This window comes from Lipotes vexillifer, unplaced genomic scaffold, assembly GCF_000442215.2.
Source record: "Lipotes vexillifer unplaced genomic scaffold, Lipotes_vexillifer_v1.1 scaffold330, whole genome shotgun sequence".
NCBI classification, from domain to species: Eukaryota; Metazoa; Chordata; class Mammalia; order Artiodactyla; family Lipotidae; genus Lipotes; species Lipotes vexillifer.
Window position 1 is genome coordinate 840,386 of NW_006775627.1, and position 27,602 is coordinate 867,987.

Genomic DNA, 27,602 nt, shown 5'->3' on the forward strand with positions numbered 1-27,602 from the left:
TTATTAAGATTTGGGGTGGGAAGAGAAAACTAGCTCCAACTGAGCACATATTCTTCAAAATATAGGGTTTATGGCATATGTTTTGCACATTCAAAGTTTAGACTTCAAAATTCCAATAAATCCAAACTTTTGCACTTCAAAAGTTTTCTCTGTATGAACTGGGAGAGTACAAAGGGAGCAGAAGTATAAAAGGCGCTTGTTCCTGTTGAGAGATCAAATTTAGATGAAACTGTTAAATACCTTAAAAAACTCCCCCCAAGCGTAGTGGCTTAAAACAACAACAAATTAATACTTCTCATGACTTACTGGGTTGGCCAGGTGGTTCTTCTGCTGTTATCTGCCTGGGCTCAGTCATAAAGTTGCATTCAACTGGTGGTCGGCTGGGGTCTGAGCCCAGCTGAGCATCTGGGACAGCTGGGCCTCTCTCCATGGTCTTTCACCCTGGGCTTCTTCATGGCATAGCAACATTCCAAGAGGCTAAACACAGAAGGTAAAAAGTCTCTTAAGGCCTGGCCTTGGAAGTCACATAACATCACCTCCACCATATTCTATTGGTCAACACAGGTGGCAGAGCACTCCATATGCAAAGGGTGAGGAAACAGGCTTTACCTAGTGGACACCAGGTTGTGTGTGCTGTGCTCTGCCTGCATAAAGGTATCCTGTCAAAGGACAAGTAGGGCTGAAATGCATTCTGGGCTCCATTCAGCCAGCTGGATGCCTTGGAGTGAATTTATATCTACCGGGAGGATGGGGTCATCCCCTTGCCAAGCCATGAGCCCATGAACTCCCTCTGCCTATTAGTGACATTTTCTAATTCACACAAAACACTGTTTAGGCTAGTAGAGGCCCAGCTGAATATCATCTTAGTGTGAATCAAATACACACTGGATCTCGATGAAGGCTAAGGTCTTTCCCACAGGATTTAGGTAGTTATTACAAAGCTGCATAGAGTTTGCAGTGGGGGGAGAAGGGAAGAGGGAAAGAAATTGGATGTCGTTCCTAGTTTACCTCCTTTGCTCCCTATTCAATCCCAGGAGTGAAGCCACGTTACCAGGCCTTGGAAAGGATGTGTTCCCAAGACTGCTCTTAAGCCTTCAGAGGATGTCCCACATGAATGAGTCCTTTGTCCTCTAATCTTCTCCCTCTTTATCATTTCTAAGCCCTTTGACCCCTTTTTGCAATATCTCTTTCTCCCCTCCCCTTTTCTCTGTGGTCCATCAACCCTTCTAACAGAAATAAGCACATTTCCTTCCCTAGCAGTGATTTTGTGTGTGTGGCTGCAAATGTCAGCTGCTTGTCAGGGACTCCTATTCTTGAAGCTTTGCAGAGGGGAGGAGTGGGCTGTGGGCTGTCTGCTGACTCCCTTGGGAATAGAGAACAGGTGCATTCTTATTCTGTGATTAGATGCAGGGAAGGAGCAAATGACTTTTCTGTTAATCAACTAAAAACAAAGCCACTGAAAAATATAATTTCCTTCAAAGTTTTCCTTCTAGTATGCATGAAAAACCAATATTTCTCTCTTTAACTTAATTACAATGATGTTATTTCTTTTGGTATAATACCTTAGACCTATTATGCTAAAAGAGCATCCCTGTCTTCTATGATTTAAGTTATTTAACAAATTTCATAACCTATTTGGCAATAAATGATACCACGCCCAGGTAGTGTCTCTCCACAATTCTCTCTTCATGATACTGGAGTAAGGAGAGGGTAGGGACTAAGGGAGGAGGGTAGTTTATTTTATGCCACTGCACTGGAATTTAAAAGTATCAAGGTGATTTGGGCTGATCTTGGAGTCTCTGTAGGAGACTAGGGTCTTCAGCTGGGCTAAAGAGGTTTTGGAGAAGTGAAGAGAGGGAAGAATATTGTATCAAAAGATATATGGATTTTCAGAGGTGGGAAGCTGAGTGTGGCATGATCAGGAGATGGTAAAAGATCTGACTTTTCTAAAATAAGGGGGCACTCTACTTCCATATTTCTGAAGTAATAAGGTTTTAATCATAATGAACATCCTTTACATAAAGGTTTGGCAACTAAGATTCTTACAAATAGAAAATGTTAAATTGTTTATTTTTCTACTGTTTGTCTTTGTGATATGATTCTTCTAGTGATATCATCATTGTTTAGGATCTTGAATGATTGATACAAAGTGGCTTAATAAAAGTCAGAAGGAAATCATTACAAATGGTTCAACAGATGAAGAGCTTGATCATCACAGGATGGTTTGCAATAGCAAAATTTGGAGACAATCTTTATTATCCATAATAAGTGACTGATTAAAGACATCTATACAAAAAGAAACCATGCAGTAATTTAAAAATAATCTGTAAAAAAGTGAATTTATTGATGTGGAAATATATGTTAAGTAGAAAACTTTGGATACAAAACAAGACCCCCAAATGATATACTTTTTATTTTAAACACATGTCTCTGTCTCCCTTCATATCTCACATTCCTCTCCCCCCAACTTTTTCCAATAAAAAAAGATATCTGGAAAGATGTATAACAGAAAAGGGTCTGGTAGTTAGTACTGATTTATCCTTATGGGAGAAATTTTGTATGTTTCAAAATTCGCCTGCATTTTTAAATTTTTCTATAATGAACATGAATTGCTTTACAGTTTAAACAATCATTTTACAGACAATAGAGAGATAAGTTGAGGAAAAAAGTGAGTCAGGGATACCTGGAGTACTTCTCTGAGGTCAACGTCATGCAGGACTGTCCCCATCTTTTCCCACAGAATATCCTTTGGTGCCACTGTCAGAATTTAGAGCTGGCTAGATTCAATATAGCCTGACTCAGCATAGTATTTTTTTTTTTTTTTTGCTCTTATGCTAATGCTTAAAAGCTTGAAACTCTGCACTCAACTCAATCCATTTCATCAAATATTTATTGAGCACCTACTATGTGCCAAGCATTAAGGATACAAGATTAACAAGACATAATTCTGTTGCAGTTTAAGGCAATAGTGCCGTCATAGAAATTTGTACATCTTGGAAAGTCCCAGTTGGTTGTTCTGATGATAGCCTACAGGGGAAAAAAATCATAAGCAAACTTCATACAAGACAATGTCCAAGAGAGTTCATACTAAAAATAATCTATCCATGTTTTCACTCATAATATTTTAAGCACAATGTAGAATTATGCTGAATCATTATTTTAAAAAAATACCCACATATTTGTGGCTCTTCATCATGATATCAGCATCATTCTCCTTTTAAATCAATAGCCTTTCAATTCTTTTAGTAGAAATTATTTCAATCTGTTTAGTCTTTGAGCCAAAACTCTCAATTTGACTTTGAGATCCTGAACTGGAGACTCCAGTTCCCACATAAGGCAAAATTGTTTTTAAAAGTTAAATCAAGGCAGTATATTTCAAACTAAAGTTGCTAAACCCTGGGTGACCATAAATTAAACAATTAACAAATCCAAAACATTTAAAGTTGGACTTAGTGAATCTGAACAATTTCACTAGCTACATTATATATTATAATTTTTTGAATTAAAATTTCAATCTCAAGTAATTTACATATCCTCATATTTGTTTTCCATTACTATTCCTTTACCTAGAGGTTTTTTTTTTTTCCCCTGACAATTATCATGGCATTTACATGAATCAGTGTGTAAAGGAATTGGCAATCACATTATACCATTATCTTATTTTGTGGAAGAGAAAATGTTAGCCCAGAAGTAACTCATAGGAGTGTAAGTTTCTTTGCATAGCGCCTTTTGAAACATAAGTATATGATAACTGGTAACTACTGTTATTAGAAGCTTGTCCCTCAGATTCCTAGTCCATTACTCTTACTTGCCCAGATTATTTCTCCATACTGTTTAAAGCATTAGACTTGTACTCTGCTCAAGACACTCTGCATATTGGTTTTTTCATGGTATTTAATGGATCTATTTATTCATTTAACAAATATTTACTGAGTACCTACTAAGAAGTGTCAGATACTGGTCTTGGCATTAATTTACATGTTAACAGAAATGATTAAACAGTGAGTATTATTTTAAATCCATATAAACGAGCATTTGTGGTTAGTCCTCTGTGTGTGTGTGTGTGTGTGTGTGTGTGTGTGTGTGTGTGTGTGTGCTTTCCTGCGGGGGGGCGGGGGGAGAGAGAATGTCTGTCTTCCTTCCTGTATAAAATCTGTTTGGTTTTCTATCTTAACTGCCATTTTATGCCAAGCATGTAGTATTAAAATAAGCTTGTTTCTGAGAAGCATGTCTACACTGAGTCTCCTGGGTTTTATTTATGATGAAATACTAATTGCCCCTTTATGAGACAAATTCTTTATTCCATAATTTTGAATAGGATGATACTTTCAACTGATTGCATTTAGGACATTAAACATTTCAGCATGACAATATTTTTCTCTGGGCCTGCAGCATTTTAATTTTATTATTAAGTAACTTTCATTAATTTTAAGACTTTGCTTTCAGACGTAATGCTAATAGGTATGCCAGACACAGAAATATTGTTTTCCTTATTTAAATTATCTGTCTTCATCATAAAACTGACAGTCAGTTTTTAGTAATTTCTGATTTTTATATTTTTCCTGTTCTTTTTTCACTCATGCAGCATTTTGGTCCTATTGGCTTGTTCTCTCTTTTTATAGGTCTCCCCTAGCTTCTCTTTTCAGTTATTATTTGGCTTTACTAGTCTTGCTGTCAATGCATTTCAGTCCTTGGATTCCAGATTGCTATTCTATATTCATCTGCTCTGTTCTGCTCTGTCAGTGAAAATTCTGGCTCTTTGCTTGGTGGGACATCAAAAATCTGATAGGCTTTGGCTCCTGCTTCATTTAGGGATGAGTAGTACAAACAAGAGATACAGATACTCCTTGGTTATACATTTAAGATTTCTCCCAAATTTCCCAAAGACTAACACTCTAATCTCCATTTAAAAGCAAACAACAGGGGGGCGTCCCTGGTGGCGCAGTGGTTGAGAGTCCGCCTGCTGATGCAGGGGATGCGGGTTCGTGTCCCGGTCTGGGAGGATCCCGCGTGCCGCGGAGCGGCTGGGCCCGTGAGCCATGGCCACTGGGCCTGCGCGTCCGGAGCCTGTGCTCCGCAACGGGAAAAAAAAAAAAAAAAAAAAAAAAAAAAAAAGCAAACAACAAAGAAAGTGGTAGGATTTTTTTAAGAAGGAGGAGGGTGGTGTAGAATTTAGGTAGTGTTTAGCTACGGCTCTAAGGACAAATATTATCTAGTTGGTATGGTAATGCACATAAGTAGCTCCTGAACTTTTGGGGGGAAGAGAGGGAGAGCTTAAAAATTGCAGGTAAGTACTGATATTAAAATGTCATAAACATATTGATGCTTGCAATATGATGCTTCCTTGATGCTTGCAAAGTAACCATAATATACAAAACAAACAAGTAACTAAAGTTTTAAATCCAATTCATGAGTGTAATATAAAATAGTACTGTGGATGCTAAAACCAATGTCAGACTAGCTGAGTCCTAAAGCTACACCTGTTGATACTGTACTAACCAGTATTTCCAAACCTTAACTTTAGGTCACACATAACACTAATATACCAATAAATGGGAATCATAAGAGTATGTGTCAAAATACAGGAGGAAGGCCACAGGCAAACTTTATGGAAAATCTGCCAACATGTAATTAAGCATGCCACTAAAACATTTGCAGCTCTCTTCGTATTTATATTCCTGTGAACATTGAAGATAGAGCCAAATAAATGAATAAGTTCATAGGAAAGTAGAAAGGTCATTTTAAGTCCTGGTTTCGAGTGTGTCAATGTTTGTTCAGAACAGCAGAAGGAAGACAAACAGAAAGGAATTAATTTTTTTTTTGTCTTAGAAACAACGGTAAACCCCACCATCTCCCTAGAGTCTGCGTTCTCACCTTGCCAATAGATGTTGGGTTAAACACACCAGCAGGAGAAGCAAGCCCTCTCTAGGAAACCACAGTGTCTTTTCAAACAAGGGCAGCGGGTTTTTCTCTATTGTCGCTGATTTCCCTCTCATCTGGGAATTGGTTTGCCTTTCGATAGCAACTCAGGAAGGGGTGGTGCGCCCCAAATTCGCGAGGCTCTGCCAAATACCAGAGGCTCTTCTTTGGAAGAGAGAGGCTCCTCCTTTGGACGTGAGGCGCCCCTACCAGAGCGCGCGCTTGCAGAAACGGAAACCACTAGCTGCGCTGAAGTGAGTCAAGTGATGAAATCAAGACTGCATGGGAAGGAGGCTCACCCAATAGCTCACGAACCTAAGTGGTGACAGACGCTGCTGACCCCTGCTCGTGGAAACCCTACGAGCCAACCACTGCTGCCGTCATGAGGTGGTCCTCGGAGGCACGGGGCCCCCGGATCTCCGGGCAACGCACCCCTTCATTTTGGCAAAACGCAGAGGAAGGGAAGTGTGTGTGAGGGAAATCTAGACCCTCTGGTCCCCTAAGGACGCAGACCGTGTTCTGGTTACAAGGTGACCCCTACCACCAGGTCAGCGCAGGACTCCCCAGGGCAGACGGGCTGAGACTCGCCTCGCGCCGAGAACCAGCCTCGCCTCCCGCGGAGAGAGGAGCCGCGCCGCGGCCGCGCCCGGCCTGGGACGGCGCCCTTGCCCCGCGCGCGGTCCTCGGTCCTCACCTGGAGCGCTCAGGTAGGGCTTGGGCGGGGCGGGAGGCTGGCGCGCACGCGCGGGACGGGGGCCTCGCCCCTGCCGACGTCGCAGGCTGGAGCTCACCTGGGAGACTCCGAGAGGAAGCCGAGCCTCGGTTCGGCCTTTCCCTGGCAACGCCGGAGGCCCCGCGGGAAGGCAGGAGGCGGCGGCGGAGGAGGAGCTGGACTAATCTGCAACTGTAGCTACAGCCACCGGAGCCGCCGCCGCCGCCGCCGCCGCCACCTGCACCTGGCGCCCGGCCCACGTCCAGCGCCCGCCCGGCCGCCGCTTCCCGCCGCCTTGCCCTGCTCACCCGCCAGGTAACTCGGCGGGCCGGCGCTCGGGTCGGGGCGGGGGACCCGTTGCCCCTGGGCAGCATCGGAGGTGTGGGGGGGGGCCGGGGGGGTTCGGACAGACACGGAGGCTCACTTGGCGGAGAGACGGGGAAGGTCCCGGTGGCGGGTTGGAGATGGTCTCGAGAGCGATGTTTCAGTTGGCCCTCGGGAGAGGCCGAAAGGGACTCCCGAGACCGGGGAGGAGGTGGCGCTCCGGGGCTTGCCCTGTCCTGCCTGTCACTCGCAGTGCCCCCTGTCGGTCTCTGTAAGGAGGCTTCAGAAGAGCCGGACCCGGGCCGAAGTCCTGGGGGCCCCGAGCTGGTCCCTGCGAGGGTGGCCTAGTGGGGGGTGGGAGGGGCAGGGCCGGGCGCGAGGCTGCGGGCTCCTCGCGGGCTCCTCTCGGGCTCACAGGTTGCTGGTCTCCTGCCGCCCCGGTGCGGGGGCCGGAGGGACGAACCCGCGACGAGAAGGGCACGGCTTGGCCAGGCAACTTGCCCAGCCGGACCCCAGACCGTCCTAGGCTGGAAACCGCGGCCGCCCGAGCCGTTCAAATGGTTTCCGAGTGGTTTGGAAGGCGCTCTGCGGTCGGGACGCGGACATCCTTCTCTCTCTCTCTCTCTTTTTTTTTTCTGGTCTCTGTACTTTTCCGGGTGCGCTCCTTAAGCCAGAGCTGCGCCCACTTTCCGGTTTGATCGAGAAGTTATTTTCTTCGTGGCAGGAGGAAATCTAACTGCCACTCACCAACCGCACACCATCGCGTTGAAGGACCTGTTGACTAAACGACCTGCCTATCGCGGCTTTGGTCTGTCTGTGGCATATGAGTCAAAGGTTCAAGAAAACTTTGTTTCAGGAACCTGCCACGTCTGAACCTGGGTGTGCCAGGCCCAAATTCCTTTCCCTGCCTAATTAGGCTTTTCTGAAGCCTAAGAATTGAGGGTGAAACTGGTGCTTACCTTAGACTTTATTTCCTTTTCTTTCAAAGCCCATCAAAGCACTTCCTTCTCTCTCAAATATTCATCCAAACACCTCACTTCAAATTTATCAAATAACTATTTCTGTTTTTAGAACTCCAAGGAGTTACCAATTTTTCTGGTTTTCAGAAAAGCTTATTAAGTGAACGTAACTTGCTGTAAAAGTTATACTACATAATGAAGACATTTAAATTCAAATTGTATTGTTAAAAATTCATTTATTTGAGAATTTCTGGTTGTGGGAAAATCTGTTGCTTCTTTTCTGTATAAATTTTTCTTTGAGTTTCTGTCTAAAATACATGAGGTTAAAGTCATACCCTACAAATAGACTTCTTTAAATTTAACTTTTAATATCTGAAGTCTAGCATACATATTAGTTAAAACATTCTGAAGAGTTTGTACCAAGCATCTTTCTTTTTGCAATGCTTTAACTAACATTTTTACATAGAAATTTTAATAATAAATGGCAATCTCACTGCCTATATTTGTTTAGTTCTATCTTTGCTAATTTTAAAAAATATATTTTAAATTGCACACTTAACATAAAATGCCTTAGGAAACACATATAGTTGTTTTTTTTAAAGGTGCAGTCAAAGTTAAAAAGTCAACCGCAGCACAATAGGACATAATTATTTATGAAACCTTTAACCAGTGCTTTCTGTTTTTCTTAAAAGAGCCTCACCTGTCCTCTTAATCTTGTCTCCATATGGAGAGATATATGTGCTAAATACTATTTAAAAATTAGATGTAGGTATTGCTCTCTGAGTGTAGGGTATTAATTTAATCTTCACTGATTATTGGGCCAGATGTTATTAGATTATCTTTACCCTTAATTTTAGGGAGAAATGTAACATATTTGCATTAGCTAGAGTAACAAGGTATCTCAGTTAAACTATCTGTAAAATAGGAAAAATAATACTCCCCCAGATTAAGATAATGAGGACTTAAATCAGGAATCTCTTCTAGCCCTAGCATTCTTAGGATCCCCTTCTCATTTTGGATGTCTAGTCAACCCATCCAGTTTGTGATAAACTGAAGCTGAGAGAGGTATTCTAACTTCAGTTCACCCAGCAAGTTAGTGGTAGACATGGCATTATTATTTGAGTGGCTTGACTCACGACTCATGTTATCTGTACTTTTCACCACCTACATTCTCATTTATCATAAGATGTTTACCTTGTTGTGTCTCATATAGTTTGTAAGGCCTTTGTAATTACAGAATAGTCAATTGTTCTTTGTCCAGCTCTGATTTACCCTAACTTCTACTTGTCCAGATGATGCCTGACTCCAGGGAGATTGAGTGAGGCCATAATTCTTCACCTGTCATTGTGGATCACATGTGTATTGAAGATGCCATGTGGACTGAGATTTTTAATCCTTTCTCGGTATTTCAGAGCCACAGTTAATTTTTTGAGTCAACTTGGACAACATAATTTAGTCTTCTGATCTTTTATTATATTGGCTTAAAATATATTTTATGAGGCAACAACCCAGGGTCATCCTTCCATTTGCAACACTCTAGATTTTTGGTTGGCAAGCACACTTCCTTAACATCAGTGTTTTTTAAACTTTTTTTTGTTTTGGACTGCAATCCTCAGAAATGCATTATTCTATTCCTCAACACAATACAGTCAAGTATGTGTGCATATAAATGAAACAAGGTTTACAAAACAATAGTTAATCCTACAGCATGGATGTTCTCTATTATTTACTTTTAAAAAACGTTGGTCTTAAAACACTACATTGATTTTCATCGATTTTCTGACCACAATGGGCTGGAACCTACAATAAAAATAGCGGTATCCTATTGAATTTACATTTTTTTTAAGGCTGATTTTTCTACCAGTTTACTGTGTCTTACACACACACACACACACACACACGCACACACACACACATGCATTCACAGGACAGAAAATCAAACTGTACTTTAAAAAATATATAAAATTATACTATAATCCTTATTAAACATTTATTGGAGGGCTTGAGACTCTAGGATCTGGTGCTAGACTAAAACTCTCAAACATTAAGAACTGTGTGAAATCTTATTGTACATTATTGTATCTTAAATGGCTTCTCAGCATACTGTAGTATTTTGGGGATAGAAAAAACTGAAAAGGTTTTTCTGAAGGGATTTTGATGGTAACAATTGAAGTTACCAAGTATAATCTTGATAATACCAAATATTATCAAGTGAAAGTTTGAGAGAGAAAAAGAATTCTGTCCAGCTCTATTATAAGTTCTAAATTTTATGGGTGAGTTATAATGCTGGGTGGAGTTTGAAAAAAATCATTAAACAGGCAAGTTTATTACTTGGTTTGTAGTCTGTTAATATATATTTTTCTTTCATAATGAGACAAATATGAGACGTATTGTGGGAATCATACCACTCACCCCCCCCAGAAAGATTGAGAAATTAAGAAATTAGATCCCTAGGACCTGTAGGGATGTAGGCTTGGAAGCTATGATTTGATGATTAAGCCTTCCATAGAAGCTTTTAATTTTAACATGCCTTCAGATTCCTGGTAAAAGGAATTTTTCTCCACAAGAAAATATTGATGTATTTAATATTTTGGAAATGATCAATGCCCAAATCATCTTCAGACATATTCAATTTTCTGGTCCATAAAGTGTAAAAATACATTTGGTATGCCAGATCTTTTATGATTATAAAATTGAGAAGGAAGTATTTTCAATCACCTATCTAATTATGCATCTAGTTAGTATCAGAATAATTCATTTTATATGATTTGGGTAATCTTAACACAATTAATATAATGCCAATAGCAACAATGAATTCAAATCAATGCCAGCAAAGGCAAAAGACCAAAGTGCATTAACTTATGGCAAAGCAGAGACGAGTAGGCTCTGAATTCTAGGTCATTAGTGACTACTGGCAATTAGATGAAGTCTCCTTCAGTCATTCTCTAGGTTGGGCTCATACTTTTTGGCACTAAATAGAGATTATTTTCCCAGCTACACTTTTTTCCCTATAATTGTTTCAAACTGCCCAAATTAGTTTGCGCATCTCATCTATCCCATTGCCTGCTGGACATCTTTAAGATGTCATAATTACCTGAGATTTTACATGTGTAAACCAGAAACTTTATCCCATCAAAACAGCAACAACCACAACAAAAACCAATGTTTTACTTCCTGTATTTTATTTATGAGTATTAGTACATTTACCGTTTCTTATCCACAATTCCAAAGCCAGAAAATCTCTGATAGCAAAAATTTTTTTGGTTAACTCATTTTTCAGCAAAACTTGAATTCATTTGCTGTAAAACCTGCGAGAACTGTCAGGAAGCTATTTATCATCTACTCTGCTTGGAGGATGTGTCTTACTGCAGAAATAGTTCTGTGTTTGATTACATGGTACCGTCCCAGGCCCTGCTCGGGGGTACACTGTTATATTGGGCGTGTAAACCATATCTCCTTTCTAGCATCCAAAATATTCTGAATTTTGAAACACATTAGGCTCCTGGGATGTTGGAGAATGGGTAATGGATCTGTACTACCATCCAGGTGTCATGCCAGAAACCCAGAGGTCATTTTTTTACTCTTTTCTTAACTTCCACAACTATCAGATCACCGGATCTGCTCAAGGTTTTCCACCTATTTTCACAAATTCCTCTCCTACTTCTACTGCCCTAGTTCAGGGTTTCATCAACTATTGACTTTGGTACCACAGTCACCTGCTACCTGATATCTCAGTGGATAGTATTAAGCTTAAATCCATCCTCAGCAGAACCCCTGAGGTGACGGATCTCTTTAAAAATGTAAACCTGAACTTCTCTCTCCTCTGCTTCAAGTCATGTAGTGACTTTTCATAGCTCACAGGATAGAGAACCTATGGCCCTTAAAATGGTCCCACAGTATATGACCCTTGTTTAACTACGGATTTATACTCTGTAAACCAAAATTTTTTATTCCGGCAACAGATTTCGTTTTTTTTCTATTGTTGTTACTCTCCACCGCTGAGAGCTCCTTTCCTCTTATCTTTATTTCTATAACTTTTTCCGGTTCTTAAGAGTCAACTGAGGTCTCACCTCATTGAGGACACTGCACAACCCAACCAACATTCCTCCACGTACACCTGAGCTGGGTGAGGTATCCTTTTATCACATGACTTACATATGTGATATAATACAGTCTGCTTTTTCACCTGTGTACACACACACAACTTGTAGATTATTTGCGGAGCATGTAAAATTTCTCTTTCCTCTAAGACTATTGTAGAGTAAAAATATTAGAGCAAAAGTGGCACAGGAAGGGGAGAGGCATTGGGCAGCAGTATATTTGCCTTTTTTATGGGCAGCAACTGCAGAAACTGGGAAGTAGGAAACTTATTTCACTGTACTTAATTAGGCTATTTAATTTAGGTTGCTGTTATTTCCATCTCATTCCTTTGTGATGTTATTTCTGTGCCTCTGTTCCAAGATCTGGATTTTACCATTTAGAAGTGAAAAGTTAACTTTGTGATTGAAATGTCTTACAGCTTTTATTTGCAAATATTCAACAATTGAGTACATTAGTATTGGTGAGAAGTTTAGGAGGTCAGCTTTTACCTGAAGAATATAATTTAATTAGACTAGACCAAAAAAAAGGCAAAAGATTCCTTCCTAGGAGTCTCCCTTCTCCAAGTTCTGTCAGTTTTACCTCTTAATTAATATTTCTCAAATCCATTTACTTTTCTCTATTCCTAGCACTATCATCATCTTTTGCCTGGACTTTCGCAAGGTCCTCCCTGTTGCCTATCTGAATCTTTCTAATTGATTGTTCACACTGCACCCAGAGGGATCTTCTCAAAATATCTGGTCTTGTTACCCACTGCTTAACAGGATAAGTGAAACTCCTTAACGTGGCCTAAAGGCCTGGCATGATTTAGTTCCTGCCCAGAGCACACCTCTCGCATCATCACTCCCTGTTCTAGTTCCATTAGCCAATTTTTTTATTGCCAAGTTCCTCCTGCCTTTAGGTCTCTGTAAGCGTCATTCTCCCTGCCTGGAACTCTCTTCCCTCCCGATTTGGCCAATCTAACTAAAATTTATCTTCAGATTCCAATTTAAGCTCTTACTATGACTGGAGTTTTTCATGGGTCTTCTCCTGCTTCCAACTATGGATTAAAGTGAAGATTGTAGCCTAAAGAAATAAAGTTCTACTTAGTACCTGGGAGTATTAACTTAAAAAAAAAGAAGTTTCCTCACAAAAGGAGCAGACTTTAATATGTGGCTCATATGTTTAAAAAAGAGATTTTAGTTATTAACACCTTTATATTTTTATCAAGTAACAGTAGTTAATATTTATTGTCTTAATAAGTATTAGTCCTTAGTTACTGTTTTACTACTGAGCAGTTATGTGCCAGGCATATTTTAAGCAACTTACATGGATTAATCATTTAATTTTCAAAGCTGCTCTATGAGGTACATATTATTTTTCCTCTACTTTAGAGATAGGAAAATTGAAAGAGTAAGTAATTTGCCTCTATCTACAAGGCTAGTGAAATGTCAGAGCCAAGATTCAAATCTAATCAGTCTCATTCCAAATCCTGTACTTCCCCCTGACTTATATGTAAATAAAATTAAGTAAGACTATTAAACATTTTACAACAGCAACAGAAATCCACTCAACCCTCACCTCCCCCAGTCCTGCTACGTAAAGGCAACCACTTTCACCTCCTTTAGATGTTTCTTTCCATATTTACCTTTTGAAATAATATGCTTATACTGCTATTTCTTAATGTATCAATATTTGACATTACCTACTGACTGTCCATTATGGTAGATAAATATTAAGCTTTTTCACACACATACCCCCTTGCCCTCCCTTTCTTGACTTCCCAATAAATGTCGCAGTATAATTCTCACATTTCGTTTGCATTTTAGTATGTATTTATTATTGTGTAAATCTTGTTCACTGCTGAGCCAAGCATGTGTATTATGAACATGGTTCCTTACTTGTAGAATTTTTTAAAATCGTGGAGTTAATAATTAACTCAAGAAAAAAAAATGTGCTTAGTTTTTCCATATATGAATTTCTATTTCTATATAATCCAACCCTTTCTCAGTAAGATTTTTCCACATAATCAGACCTATCAGATTTACGGGTCCCTTCCTGGAGCTCTCTGTCCTCTTGTTTCTATTTGGACTATTGCTTTCTAGTCCTGTTCCACAGCAATTGTTTGGGATTTTTCTTTGCTGACATTTCTGACGGAGTTCATATTTCTTAGATACATTGACCTCTGGTGTTTATTTACTCCCTAATATGTATGGAACACCCCCTCCCCCCCAGTAGCCCTTTTCCTTTCCTTGTTGCCCTCTGATACACCGTTTTCCTCTCTGGAGGCAACCAATGCTTTTTTTTTTTTTAACAAAAACAATATGTATATATTTTCTCTGTTTTTGAAATGCAAATAAATCTTGCTTTTTTTTTCATTTAATTATTATGGAGTTAACACCATATCAGCATATAAAGTTGCTTCTTTGTTTTTAACTTGGCATACTATTCCATCATAGGACTCTATCATAATTTATTTATCTAGTTCCCTTTTGGTAGAGTTGTAGGCTGTTTCAACCTTTTGATATTAACAAAAAATGCTTTAACGTGCAAGCTTACACATTGTTATTTCACTTGAGTACTAGCATATTGGTGGGATACATTTCTAGAAGTTATTCTCATACCTGATTGATACCTTGATGGAGACTGGAGTAGTGTGAGACCTTGCATGTTTGATAATTCTGCGTCAAATGGGATAAGAGTAAAGGGTAAAAGAACACCTGGTAGTAAGTGGGCCCTTCTGGAGGACAATTAATAGTGCAGAGAGGGTTTCTAATGCAAATTGTTGTCTTTGAGCTTTTGACCATGACCTTTGTTTTTTCAGAAATGACCCATCTTTTTGAACTTTGTCATCACCTCCTTTAGTGTTCATGGCTTCTTGCTCCATTATTTTAGCTCCAGGTCTACCTCTGCAGATAATCCAGAGTAGAGAGCATGTCATAAGCTGGTCTTTTTCAACAAGTCAAGAACCCATATTTAACACACTTTATAATTTAACAGCATTCCCAGCTTCCACATTGATTTATGTGTTGAGTTCAGCTAACTCTACCTTCCAAATCATATCCCAAGCCTCCACACCCCTTTTACTCTCACATGGTCTCTCACATGGATTGCTCTTAATAGCTTCCTAATCGCCTCTAGCCTCCTCTCTGGTCTCCCCACCCTCCTTCCCCGAGGAAAAAAAATCCATATTCAGCACAGCTTCAAGAACAGTCATTCTAAATTTCAATTCTGATTAGGTCATCACCCTGCTTAAAATCCATTAAGACCTCTCCCCTTTGCCTAAAGAATTAAGTACAAATCCCACAGAATTAGGTACCCCTCCCTTCCCTATGTGGAGCTTGGCATTCAGCATGTGTCTCATAGGCCTCAGTGTGTGGTAATTGTCTAGGTATGGTCCTGATGAAAATTATCCTACTTGAGGCCAGCTGTTGAAAGAAAAATTAAAGTTTAGCCTGACATTGGTTTATTTCCAACTGAAACATATATTAAAAGGGTCTTTTCATACTTTAACCATGAGGAGTGGGTAAAGCAGAAATTTCAGATGGTAACTGGATCAGTGGCAGGATATTGTGTGCTTCAAATTAGGCACATGTCTACCCTAATCTTAAAGGCAGACATTGCTTTTGTGCATAAATAAAAAAATAATGTTATGGATTTGTGGAGAATATATTTTGTTCTTTTACATCTGGGGATGTGGCAGCTAATGGAGAAGGGATAAGTAAGGGAAATATATAAATGTTGAGATGCGAGTCTTTTTGAATTTCTAGACTGGGGGATTGGCAACTACAGCCCTTGGGCCAAATTCAGTCTACTACCTGTTTTTGTAAACAAAATTTTATTAGAACCAGCTATGCCTTTTCATTTATGTATTGTCTATAGCTGCTTTTGCACCACAAAAATAGAGTTGAGCAGTTGCAATACAGACCATATGGCCCACAGAGCAAAAAATATTTACTATTTGGCTCTTTACAGAAAGTTTGCTGACACTTTCTAGAGGGGAATGCAAGTTGAGAGGTGAGAATGAGAATTTACTCAATGAGCTGTGCATAAACCTATAGAAAGGTGAATGCAAAGTGATAGCAATTTGAGCAAGCAATCTTACTCCCCTGCTCCCCTATCCCTTAATGCTATGAGGCCTCAAAAGGAGAATGAGTGGACAGACATTGTCTACTACTTGTGAGTTTTGGGACTCCTTCAAAAAAGGAATGTTTGACTGGATTTATTGTATGCAACTTGCACACCCATCTTCCAACTATATTCCATGACAAGGCCCAGTACACACTTCCTTCATTAAAGTATTGAGAAAAAACAATGAGGGAACCCCTGCATTGGTGAAAAAATTCTGTAGCTGCTCTCCTTGGTAGCCCTTTGAGATTGGCTCCCTGATTTCAGTGGAGGTGGTGGGATCCCATAGTAGCAGAAACCAAGTGGTAGCACTTAACCAACACAGATGAAGTAGGTTACCTGTACAATAATGGAAAGCAGGGACATAAGTGTAATCAGAAGGCATTGGCCCACAGATGGTTCTGTGGGTAAAGTCTAAGGTAAATTCATCAGCAGACTTCTCGTGGCAGGTAATGAATGAAATAGATGGCAGTCTCCAGTGTCACTTCGTGTATATAACAGGAATAAGTCTAGGTCTGGTAGCAAAAAAGTTGACTTTAGTTGCCACAGTTGAGAGTCATGACCTTTCATCCAGTTTCCAAACCCAAGTCAGTTCACAGATCCAGAGTCATTTGATTGAAGTGGAGGCCTGTTCCCCTTGAGGAAGAACACTGCATCACTGCCTCAAGCATACACCATAAACCCTCCTTTAAGCCTTCCGCAAAGGGATCTGTAGCCATTTGTTAGATTGCACTTTGGGGAAAAGGAAATAATCAGAACTTTCATAATTTATTCCTGAGGACCCAAAATACCCTTGTGGTCCACCAGTCAAAATGGGGATTTAGAGTGGCTAAGGAATGGATGGAGTCTTAGCTCAAGCCTGACTCACAGTGTGCCCAGGTGGTCAGTAGATCCATTCTGTGCTTATTTCCCCAGTTCCTTAAAGTATAATTGGAATAGACATATAAGATAATTGGCAGAATCCCTATATTTGCTCTCTAAATCATGGATCTAGGACCATTGTGGAAGGAGAGCTAAGTGGAAGACCTTAGAACTTCTCCCTTCTAAGACAGTAGATCAGAAGTAATGCCGTATCCTGGAGGGAATTGAGATTAATGCCACCATCAAAGATTTGAAATAAGACTTGTGATGTTTATCATGTCTCCATTTACCTCACTTATTTGGCCTATGTATAAGTTGGATGGATCTTAGAGAATGACTGGACTATCATAAACCTAATCATTGGCCGATTCCAAATACTATACAGCTAACCTTTGAAAAATGTGGGGATTAGGGGTACCAACCCTCTGAGCAGTTGAAAATCTGAATATAATTTATAGTCGGCCCTCCAACTATGTAGTTTCTCTGTATTGGCAGTTCTGCATCTGCAGATTCAGCCAATCTCAGATCACATAATACTGTAGTATTTACTATTGAAAAAATACACGTGTAAGTGGACTCATGTAGTTCAAAGCCATGTTGTCCAAGGATCAACTGTAGTTGCTGACCCAGATACAATGTCTTTACTTGATCAAATCAACACAGCCCCTGGCTTTTGGTGTGCAGCTATTGACTTTATGAATTTACCAGGACTACCAAAAGCAATTTGCCTTTTTAAAAAATTAATTATTATTGGAGTATAATTGCTTTACAATGTTGTGTTAGTTTCTGCTGTACAACAAAAAGTGAACCAGTTACACGTATGCATATATCCCCTCTTTAAAAGCAATTTGCTTTTATTTAGCAGGGCCAACCATATATTGTCACAGATTTGCCTCAGGGTCAGGTTAGTTCTTCTGTTCTAGAAATCTTAATCACCCCAACATTCCACAAAACATCACACTGGCCTAATATTGATGATATCATGTTGACTGTATCCAATGAGCAGAAAGTAGCAAGTACTTTAGATATCTTAGTAAAGCATACGAGAACCAAAGGGTAATAATCCAGCCCCACAAAAATTCAAGAGCACTTCAGTAACATTTCTGGATATTCAGTGGTCCCTATGCTCAAAAGGCCCTTTTGGATTTTGGAAGTGATGTATACTACATTTGAACCTGCCCCTTCAACCTATCTACAGAGTAACCCATAGGACTGCTGGTTTTGAATGATGATCAGAGCAAGAGAAGACTGTGCAGCAAGTCCAGGACACAGTGCATGCTGTGCTACCAATTTGGCTTTAAGATATAGCAGATTCAATGATTCTCTAAGTGTCTGTAGCAAATAGGGATGCTGCACAGAGCCTCTGGAAAGAACCAATAGCAGAATCACAATGCAGATCTCTGAGATACTGAAGAAAATCTCTGACTTCTTCAGCTAACTATTCACCCTTTGACAAACTGCTTTTGGCTTGCTACCAGGTAGATCCTGAACACATGACCATGGGCTGTCAGTTTATCATGTGGACCAGGCTTCTCATCATTAACTGGGTGTTGTCTGACCTACCTGGCCACAAGGTTGGCCATGCCTAGCAGCAGTCTACCAACAAGTGGACATGGTATTGTTGGGGAGGGGGAAATATCCCCCTCTACTCCTCTTGAGTTCTGTGGCTGGACTAATAATAAAACTGACACAAGAGAGATTAACAGGAATAAAAGAAACACATTTTAATTCGTGTGCATGAAGTTCTCATAGCAAATGGGACCTAAGAAGTGACCAGAGCAGGCAGCTTTTATACTTTTTAGACAAACAATAAATTTGTGAGGAACTGACAGGACAAAGAAACTTAGGCTTTGGGTGTTTAGTTAGTGAAGAATCTAAACAGAGTTTGGGCTTGGAGTAGTAAATTAAAGAAGTAACAAAGTGCTTGTTTTTTTTTTAAATACAGGCTTCTTGGCCCCAAATTCCCTGTCTCTGGCGATAAAGGTGTCCTTCTACCTCCAGATGCAGGGAGTGCGCCGTTCACATGAGAGATTTATTTCCTGCTTTCTGGGAGACAGGAAGGTCAAAGTGTCCTTCTTGCATCGGATGTATGCCATTGAGGAATATTTTGGGGGAGGCCTGCCCTGGGCCCCAGTAGTATGTAAGAGACAGAGCTTGGGCAGCTCTGGAAAGTACAAGTAAGTTGTACGAGCAAATGACTCAGACTCCTTTGATAGCAACTCCTGTTGTATTGCCTCTTTTCCTCCAACCCATGCCTTTGGCCTCTTGAGGATTTCCTTAGCCTAGTTGATAGAAGAAGAAAAACCTCAAGCCTGGTTTACAGAGGAGTCTACAGGTTATGCTGGTATCATTCAAGAGTGGACAGCTGCAACACTACAGCCCTACTCATGAGTAATCATGAAGGACAGTAGAGAAGGAAGATTCTCCCAGTCAGCAGAATTTTGAATAGTAGGTAAAATTTGTATACAATATCTGGAATGAGAGAGGGCCAGAAATAAAGATATATAATGGGCCATGGGCAGTTCCTAATGGTTTGACTGTGTGGTCAGGGACTTGGGAGGAACAGGGCTGGAAGATTGGTGACAAGGAATTTTGAGGAAGAGGTATGAGGATGGACCTTTCAAAAAGAGTAGACCCTGAAGAAATTCATGTCCCATCTTAATGCCTACCGTAAGACACCTACTGCTCTTAATAATCAAGTGGGCAAAATTACACACTCTGTGGATGTCAGTCAGCCTTTCTCCCAGCCACTCCAGTGTTTATTCAGTGAGCCCATGAATAGTGGCCATGGTGGCAGAAATGGAGGCTATGTGTGCATGGGTTGAGCAACGTGGACTTCTTCTTTCTAAAGTTGACCTTTGCTAGCACTACTGCTGAGTTCCTCCTAGTCAAGGAGAAACCAACATGGAGTGCCTACAGGCACCAGCCAGCCACTGGGTGGCAGGTTGATTAGATATGACATTTTCCATCATTGAGGGAGCAGATTTTTCCTCATTAAAATAGACAAATATTCTGGATATGGATTTGCCTTTTCTGCCAACATGAACAGCACGGAATGCCTGAGGACAGGGTAAATTCAGAATGGGTAGTGGAAGAAGGAAGACATAGATATCAGTTATGGCCTTGTGGCCAATTAGATAAATGAGGATTGTAGTAGCTTTGCACATTTTTCCTTTGCTTTTTATATGTATGTGTTTATTTGTATATGCTACTAATTTTATTCTTTCCTTCCCATTTTATTTTATTTATTTTATTTTTTTGGCTGCACTGGGTCTTCGTTGCTGCACGCAGGCTTTCTCTAGTTGTGGTGAGCAGGGGCTACTCTTCACTGCAGTGCGTGGGCTTCTCATTGCGGTGGCTTCTCTTGTTGTGAGCACATGCTCTAGGTATGCAGGCTTCAGTAGTTGCAGTTCGCGGGCTCTAGAGCGCGGACTCAGAACTTGTGGCGTATGGACTTGGTGCATGGACTTAGTTGCCCCGCGGCATGTGGGATCTTCCCGAACCAGGGCTTGAACCCATGTCCCCTGCATTGGCAGGTGGATTCTTAACCACTGGACCATGAAGGAAGTCCCCCCATTTTCTTTTTTAAAAAATATTACATAGAAGTTGTTAGAGGTTACAGTTTAGTCTTTAGGTGAGAGAATATTAGGTAGGACTGTGACAGAATTTGAGAAGTAATTCACATAGTCACAACAATGGATACAATGGCTGTTGGCGCTTTGTGTCTCCTCATTTTGAGGTCTCCCCTTCACTGGTGAGAAGGATGCTTGCGTCTTGTTAGGTGGAATATAAATTCATTCATAGGTGTGCATGTGGCAGGAGATAGTAAATAACAATTACTTTGTTATTGTCCAGGAGTTCAGATGTGTGGCGGAGAGGCTGAGTCATCAAAAGGGCAGACTGTGCTGCTTATCAATTTATTTTCTCTCAGCTCCAAAGTCATTCTGTTTGCCTGCTTGTAATGATGGAGCTGGGCCCTGTAAATATTTCTCCTGAGCCTTTTCAGTAGAGGACACTGGAGGGACACTGAAGGTAGAAGGCGCTTCTCTTCCTGGTTTTAGGATGGCTCACTAGCCAGGTTCTTGCTGGGCATACTTTTCCTCTACTGCCCCACATGGTTTTCTCCAGTGCTAGGTAACTGCATGGCACAGCTTTCTCTGGAGTTGGCACCTTCTTGCCCCCTGCACTTTCTCCAGAGATTGACTTGTGTACTGGCTGGAGCCACAGACATCATGGGCCTATTCCCAGCCGAGGTCACCGCTCCCCATACTCTTTCTTTAGCCCTACGCATGTACACACTGGGAGCCCCACAGCACTGGGTGTCTAGGGAGCCCACTGCCCAGCTTTTATCTCAGGTACCAGCCTGGAGCTACACTGGCCCAAGATGCACATGAAAGTACACTAGACTCCTACAGAGGACAGCTTTTCAACTCCATCAGCAGCCAGCAGTTTTCCTTAGCACCTAGCAAGTTCCAGGGTTTGACACCTCTCTCTGAATGGCTTCTTCCAGGATCCAGAGGGAGTATCACCAGTGAGGCATCTCTGTGACTCTTCCACCATCAGGGAGCCAGTGCTCTGCCATCTCCATTAAGAGCTCTGGATCTCAGCCCTCAAGAGGGGATGGTTCTTCCTTGGGCCTTCATCTCAGCCTTAGGGGTGGTGGTTGCCCCTTATATCTACCACTCCTGTGTTCTTTAGCATTCTTGTTTACTCTTACTAGACAATTCCCTGTTACTCCAGTCCTCTCTTAATAATAGATAAAACTTTCCTTGTTCAAATCACTATGTAGTTTCTGTCTCCTTACTAATCCAAAGCCATCAACTATGTTTCAAGGTAAATAGTTAGACGGACAGATCTTTCAAAATTCAGTGCTTCTGCCTGGGGGAAAAATCAGTTAAGTGGACAATCTGTGGAACCCCTGGAATAACCCCTGGAGAAATTCCTCTACCCTCTAGTATGCCATAAATAATATAGTATATCTTTTATATGTTATGTGAAATTCATTCATAGGTGCAGATGTGGCAGGAGATAGTATGTGAGCCTCCCTCCCCACCTACCCTGTTACCCCCATGGGTAAGTGTAGCTCTGTAATTACTTGTTTGTTCCAAACTGTGAAGATAGATTGGCTGGTCCACAAATCAAGATCCTGTCTACAACCTTTCACCTAAGATAAAGTTAATGGAGATATTTATCTGACCAGGTGTGGCTGAGAAGCTGGATGTCAGACCATGCCCTTTTCCTTGTTAACCTGTGCCTTACAGTTGCTGAAAGTGAAATCTGTCACTAGGCTTTTTGTCTCATAACCTGAAGATACCTAGGTTCAGAAGTCGTCCTACTTTATGACAAAAGTCATCCTACTTTATGACAATTTCATGCATTTAGTTGGCTGCTGGTGGCATTTTCCAGCCACCCAGAGCAGCTTTACTTGATCTTTAGCTGGGATCTTTGAGGTATGTCCGCTGCGTGCGGCTTTCTCAATGTGGTTTGCTTTGCATCAGAGTCTGTCACTTGTCATACATCCGTAAGTTACTTCCTCTCAGAATTGTTGGCAAGAATGTGAACGTGGACTAAAACATAATCAAAACTAACAAACCACAGTAGCAAATCACCATGAAATTTGATCCCATCAATAAATACAAACAGAAATGACTTCCTACTCCTCCTCCATTCCCTAACATTTTCACCAGCAGATGAGGGGCACTTAAAATTTCTGCCCAAGTACTTAAGGGTTTATTATCAAGGCAAGTTTTGTTTTGTTTTGTTTTTAAATTCAGTTAGAAAATCCAGATGATAATACATAGGAAAGATCCAATAGTAGTGTACTTTTGTTAATCTACGATCTACACTGTGATTTGAGGGTGTAATTTTGTAATTTCTTGCTTTGTGTAGTTATTCTTAAGTCTTTACAGCATGCTTTAAGTCAAGTTGTAAGTAAGTTTCACATAACAATTAGGCTTTGTGCCAATTAAATTCAACTGGAACCAGACCTTAAATCCCTGGAGTTGTAAAGGTTTATTGTCACAAACACAGAAACAAGAAATGGAAAGAACCACTGTCCGCTTACTTTATTTTTTTTTTTTATTTTTTTTTTTATTTTTTTTCCCACAATGTATTTATTTATTTATTTATTTATTTATTTATTTATTTATGGCTGTGTTGGGTCTTCATTTCTGTGCATGGGCTTTTCTCTAGTTGTGGCAAGTGGGGGTCACTCTTCATCGCGGTGCGCAGGCCTCTCACTATCGCGGCCTCTGTTGTTGCGGAGCACAGGCTCCAGACGCGCAGGCTCAGTAATTGTGGCTCACGGGCCCAGTTGCTCCATGGCATGTGGGATCTTCCCAGACCAGGGCTCGAACCTGTGTCGTCTGCATTGGCAGGCAGATTCTCAACCACTGCGCCACCAGGGAAGCCCCCGCTTACTTTATTAAATGTTACTCTCATGTGCAGTTATGAAGTTCTACATCTCACTGCTTTAGAAGATTTTTTTTAGGTGGAATTTTAAAATTAAACTAACAACTAATCTTGCAGTGTGTGCTTTTTCATGTGGAGGGACAATCATGACTATAATGATGGATGATGGATCTTATCTTGATGTTTTCCTACCTGAATATTCATTTAAACAATATCCCCAGATGACTTATTGCCACATCATAGTTTAAGAAGCCATGCTCCAGATACCTGGAAGCACAGTTTTGTAGTTATATTATTTTAATTTATGAGATTTTGGTTTTTTTCTGTTCAGGTGGAAGCATATTTTTACTCCTGAGAACAATTCATTGATTTTAACCCAGTCTCACAGACTGTTAGAATTGTGCATATTGTTTTAACCTTTCAAAGTATCATTTTGTGGATATCTTTATTTATTATTAATGCCTTTTTATAATGTCTACATATATACTAAGATATAGATTAATATTTTTTAAGACCAGAAGTTCTCTGAATTTTAATTTTTTTCTAACTTTAGATATTTATAGGGATTTGGAATTTAGAAAATCTCCGAATTTTAATTTTTTTTTTCTAGTTTTAAAAAACTATTTCATGGTATTCCCTTCTCCTGCGAATGTGATCTTTTATAATTAGCAATTGACCATTTTGGATAGGCATGTTTAAAGATTTTAGAAAGAATACAAGAAGAACAAACCCTTTGTCTGCTAATCATTTCTAATGTGCAAATACAACATTTCAAATGTGCAAATATCCTGAGCTTGCTGTTGTGCTGAGTTTTTTAATTCTCAAACTTAATAATCCAATTAGAAGTTGGTTTTGGAGAGATTTGTTTTGTTTCACTGGCTGTTTTTCTTCTTTTTTTTTTTTTTTAACATCTTGATTGGAGTATAATTGCTTTACAGTGATGTGTTAGTTTCTGCTTTATAACAAAGTGCATCAGCTATACATATACATATGTCCCCATATCTCTTCCCCCTTGCATCTCCCTTCCTCCCACCCTCCCTATCCCACCCCTCTAGGTGGTCACAAAGCACCGAGCTGATCTCCCTGTGCTATGCAGCTGTTTCCTACTAGCTATCTATTTTACATTTGGTAGTGTATGTATGTCCATGCCACTCTCTCACTTTGTCCCAGCTTACCCTTCCCCCTCCCCGTCTCCTCAAGTCCGTTCTCTAGTAGGTCTGCGTCTTTATTCCCGTCCTGTCCCTAGGTTCTTCATGACCATTTTTTTTTAGATTCATATATATGTGTTAGCATACAGTATTTGTTTTTCTCTTTCTGCTGTTTTTATATGGTCTTCAAGTTTGGCAAGTAGTGTGGTCTAGGAACATGGTATTATTCCCAGGAATAGAAATAAAGAATCCTAGTTAATTAATTAGGATTAGCTCATTAATTAATTAATTTGGATTATGTCTTTTGTTGTTCAGAGTCTCAGTTTTTCCATGTTTATGATGGGAATAAAATATTTTAAAAATGATTTTACAACATCGTAATTTGGAATATAACCTCAATGCCTCATTTATATCAGCAGTTAATCCCTTAGACTTTTCAGGAATCCTTGGGTCATTCTTGCTTTGGATTTTTTATCTTATCCCTCCGTGTCAAAATAACTTCCTTAATTTACATCAAGAGTTTATTTTGAAAACCTGTCTTTGGAGTATTAGAAATTAATAATGTGGTTGCCTTTGGTTAGATGCAGTCCTTTTTTTTTAAATTTTAAATTTAATTTTATTTATTTTTTATACAGCAGGTTCTTATTAGTCATCCATTTTATGCACATCAGTGTATACATGTCAATCCCAATCTCCCAATTCATCACACCCCCATCCCCCACTGCTTTCCCCCCTTGGTGTCCATACGTTTGTTCTCTACATCTGTGACTCAATTTCTTCCCTGCAAACCGGTTCATCTGTAGCACCTTTCTATGTTCCACATACATGCGTTAATATACGATATTTGTTTTTCTCTTTCTGACTTACTTCACTCTGTATGACAGTCTTTAGATCCAGATGTAGTCCTTTTCTCATCAGGTGCTAATTTTGCCCAAAGTCCTGTTACCTGAACCAGTGATGCTTAACCCTTGCCACCCTTTAGAATTATATGGAGAGTTGAAAAGAACAACAAAAGCAGGACCTAAGCCTCATCCCTAGAACAACAAAAATAATTATATACTTTAAATATGTACAACTTGTGCATCATGTACACTTCAGTAAAGCTATAGAAAAAGTTTTAAAAAGTCTCTTTTTAATAATACATAGTGATCCAAACAGCTGGAGTTCCTTCCTCTCAATAAAAGCCACGATTGTCAAAAATAAATGAATAAATAAATAATAAAAATAAATAAAATCAAATTCTGTAGAGATGGGGCCTAAGGCACTGCAGTTTTAAAGAGCTTTCTGTTCATGTGTATCCAGAGTTGAAGACCACTGATGGAGATGCTTAATGTTGAGTGTAATGTATCATTAATGGAAGGCTGATATTGTACATTAGCAGCAAAGAAAAGTCATACACAGTCCCTGGGGGATCTATGTTGGAATCTTCAACTAATCAGCAATCAATAAAATAAAATTATTCCCTTAGAAATAATCTGAAAAAAGCAAAGCATCATGTTCCTACTTTAGTAGACTCTACCGCTAAGCAGTCTCAGTTTCTTAACCCGCCATTGTCAAAATCTACAGTCTCATCCTCCTCGATCTTTATTTCCAAAAACATCCTCTGAAAATAGTTTTTTTTTTTTAACTCATTTGTCCAGAAAACCTCACTTGAGGTGATGTGAGGCTATCTGTAGTTCTTTCCTCCTAGGTTTTCCCCTTACTTTCTTACATTTATAGCGTCGATTCTTGACTCCTTTATAAAGACCTTACTTCAGACAACTTCAGTGAAAATCTCAGGATTTTACATCAAACCTGAGTTGGAATACAGTTGGGGAAATGCTGGTCTTCCACTTAAACTGAATGACCTTGGCCAAGCTACTCAATCTACTTGGCCCTCAATGTTTGTCAGTAAAATGGGAATAGCATAAACTTTGCAAGATTGTTGGAAAGACTAAAAGAGAACTTATGTAGTAAGTGTTAAAGTATTAGGGACCTAATCAGCATTTAACAAAAGTTAACTATTTCTGTTATTTCTGATAGTAAATGAAATCTTGGTCTTCTTTCATCCCTTTTCTAGTCAACAAACATTTATTGGGTACCCATTACGTCACCAACATTGTGGTAAGTGCCAAAAAAAACAACCATGAGTAAGGGAGATACTATTCATGTCCTTTATGAGCTTGTCTTGACTCTCTCATTAGAGATATCCTATACTAAAACCTAACTGAGTGACTCCCTTAAATAGATAAACATGCACACAGTATAGGATTATTACCCTATTGAGGAATTCCTCTAGTTTATAATGCATCCTTAAAAAAGAACTCTCTTCCACTGGCCTCATTAATTCAATCCTTTCCAATTCCCCATCCTACCCACAGATACAATTTCTGGCATAAAGTGTTTTGGAAAACCCATCACTACCATACAAGGATCTCACTCTGGGGCTTCCCTGGTGGTGCAGTGGATAAGAATCTGCCTGCCAATGCAGGGAACATGGGTTCCATCCCTAGTCCAGGAAGATCCCACAAGCCGCAGAGCAACTAAGCCCGTGAGCCACAACTACTGAGCCTGTGCTCTAGAGCCCACGAACCACAGCTACTGAAGCCCGCGTGCCCTAGAGCATGTGCTCTGCAACAAATAGAAGCCACTGCAATGAGAAGCCCACACACCGCAACAAAGAGTAGCTCCAGCTTGCTGCAACTAGAGAAAGCCCTCGCGCAGCAATGAAGACCCAATGCAGCGAATTAATTAATTAATTATTTTTTAAAAAAGAGAAAGATCTTGTTCTGTCATCTCCTTCTACTCTATACTTTTCTGGGACTCTTTCCTGTTCTATGTTGTGTTAAAACATTCTAAGGAGACCACCTCATTCCTTCTCAAATTCCTAATCTAGCTTATCCTGGCTACTGAAGAAATTTAGTATCACTAAATAGCACTGGAGAAGGGGATATTTGATGGTTGTCTCAGAGACAGAAAGGGGGATGAACATAAATTAATTTATATCTATCTGTTGTCGAGCATGAATATATATATATATATATATATATATATATATATTTTTTTTTTTTTTTTTTTTTTTTT

General features: G+C 40.0%; 1 protein-coding gene across 1 annotated transcript in view; it reads left to right on the forward strand.

The window, feature by feature from the left end:
• The first annotated feature begins 6,657 nt into the window (after positions 1-6,657).
• Positions 6,658-27,602, forward strand: part of GALNT3 (polypeptide N-acetylgalactosaminyltransferase 3) — a 46,860-nt gene continuing 25,915 nt past the window's right edge. Inside the window, exon 1 of the mRNA XM_007450056.1 lies at positions 6,658-6,946. The gene's annotated coding sequence lies outside the window, so the exon portion shown is untranslated. The remainder of the gene's footprint in view (positions 6,947-27,602) is intronic.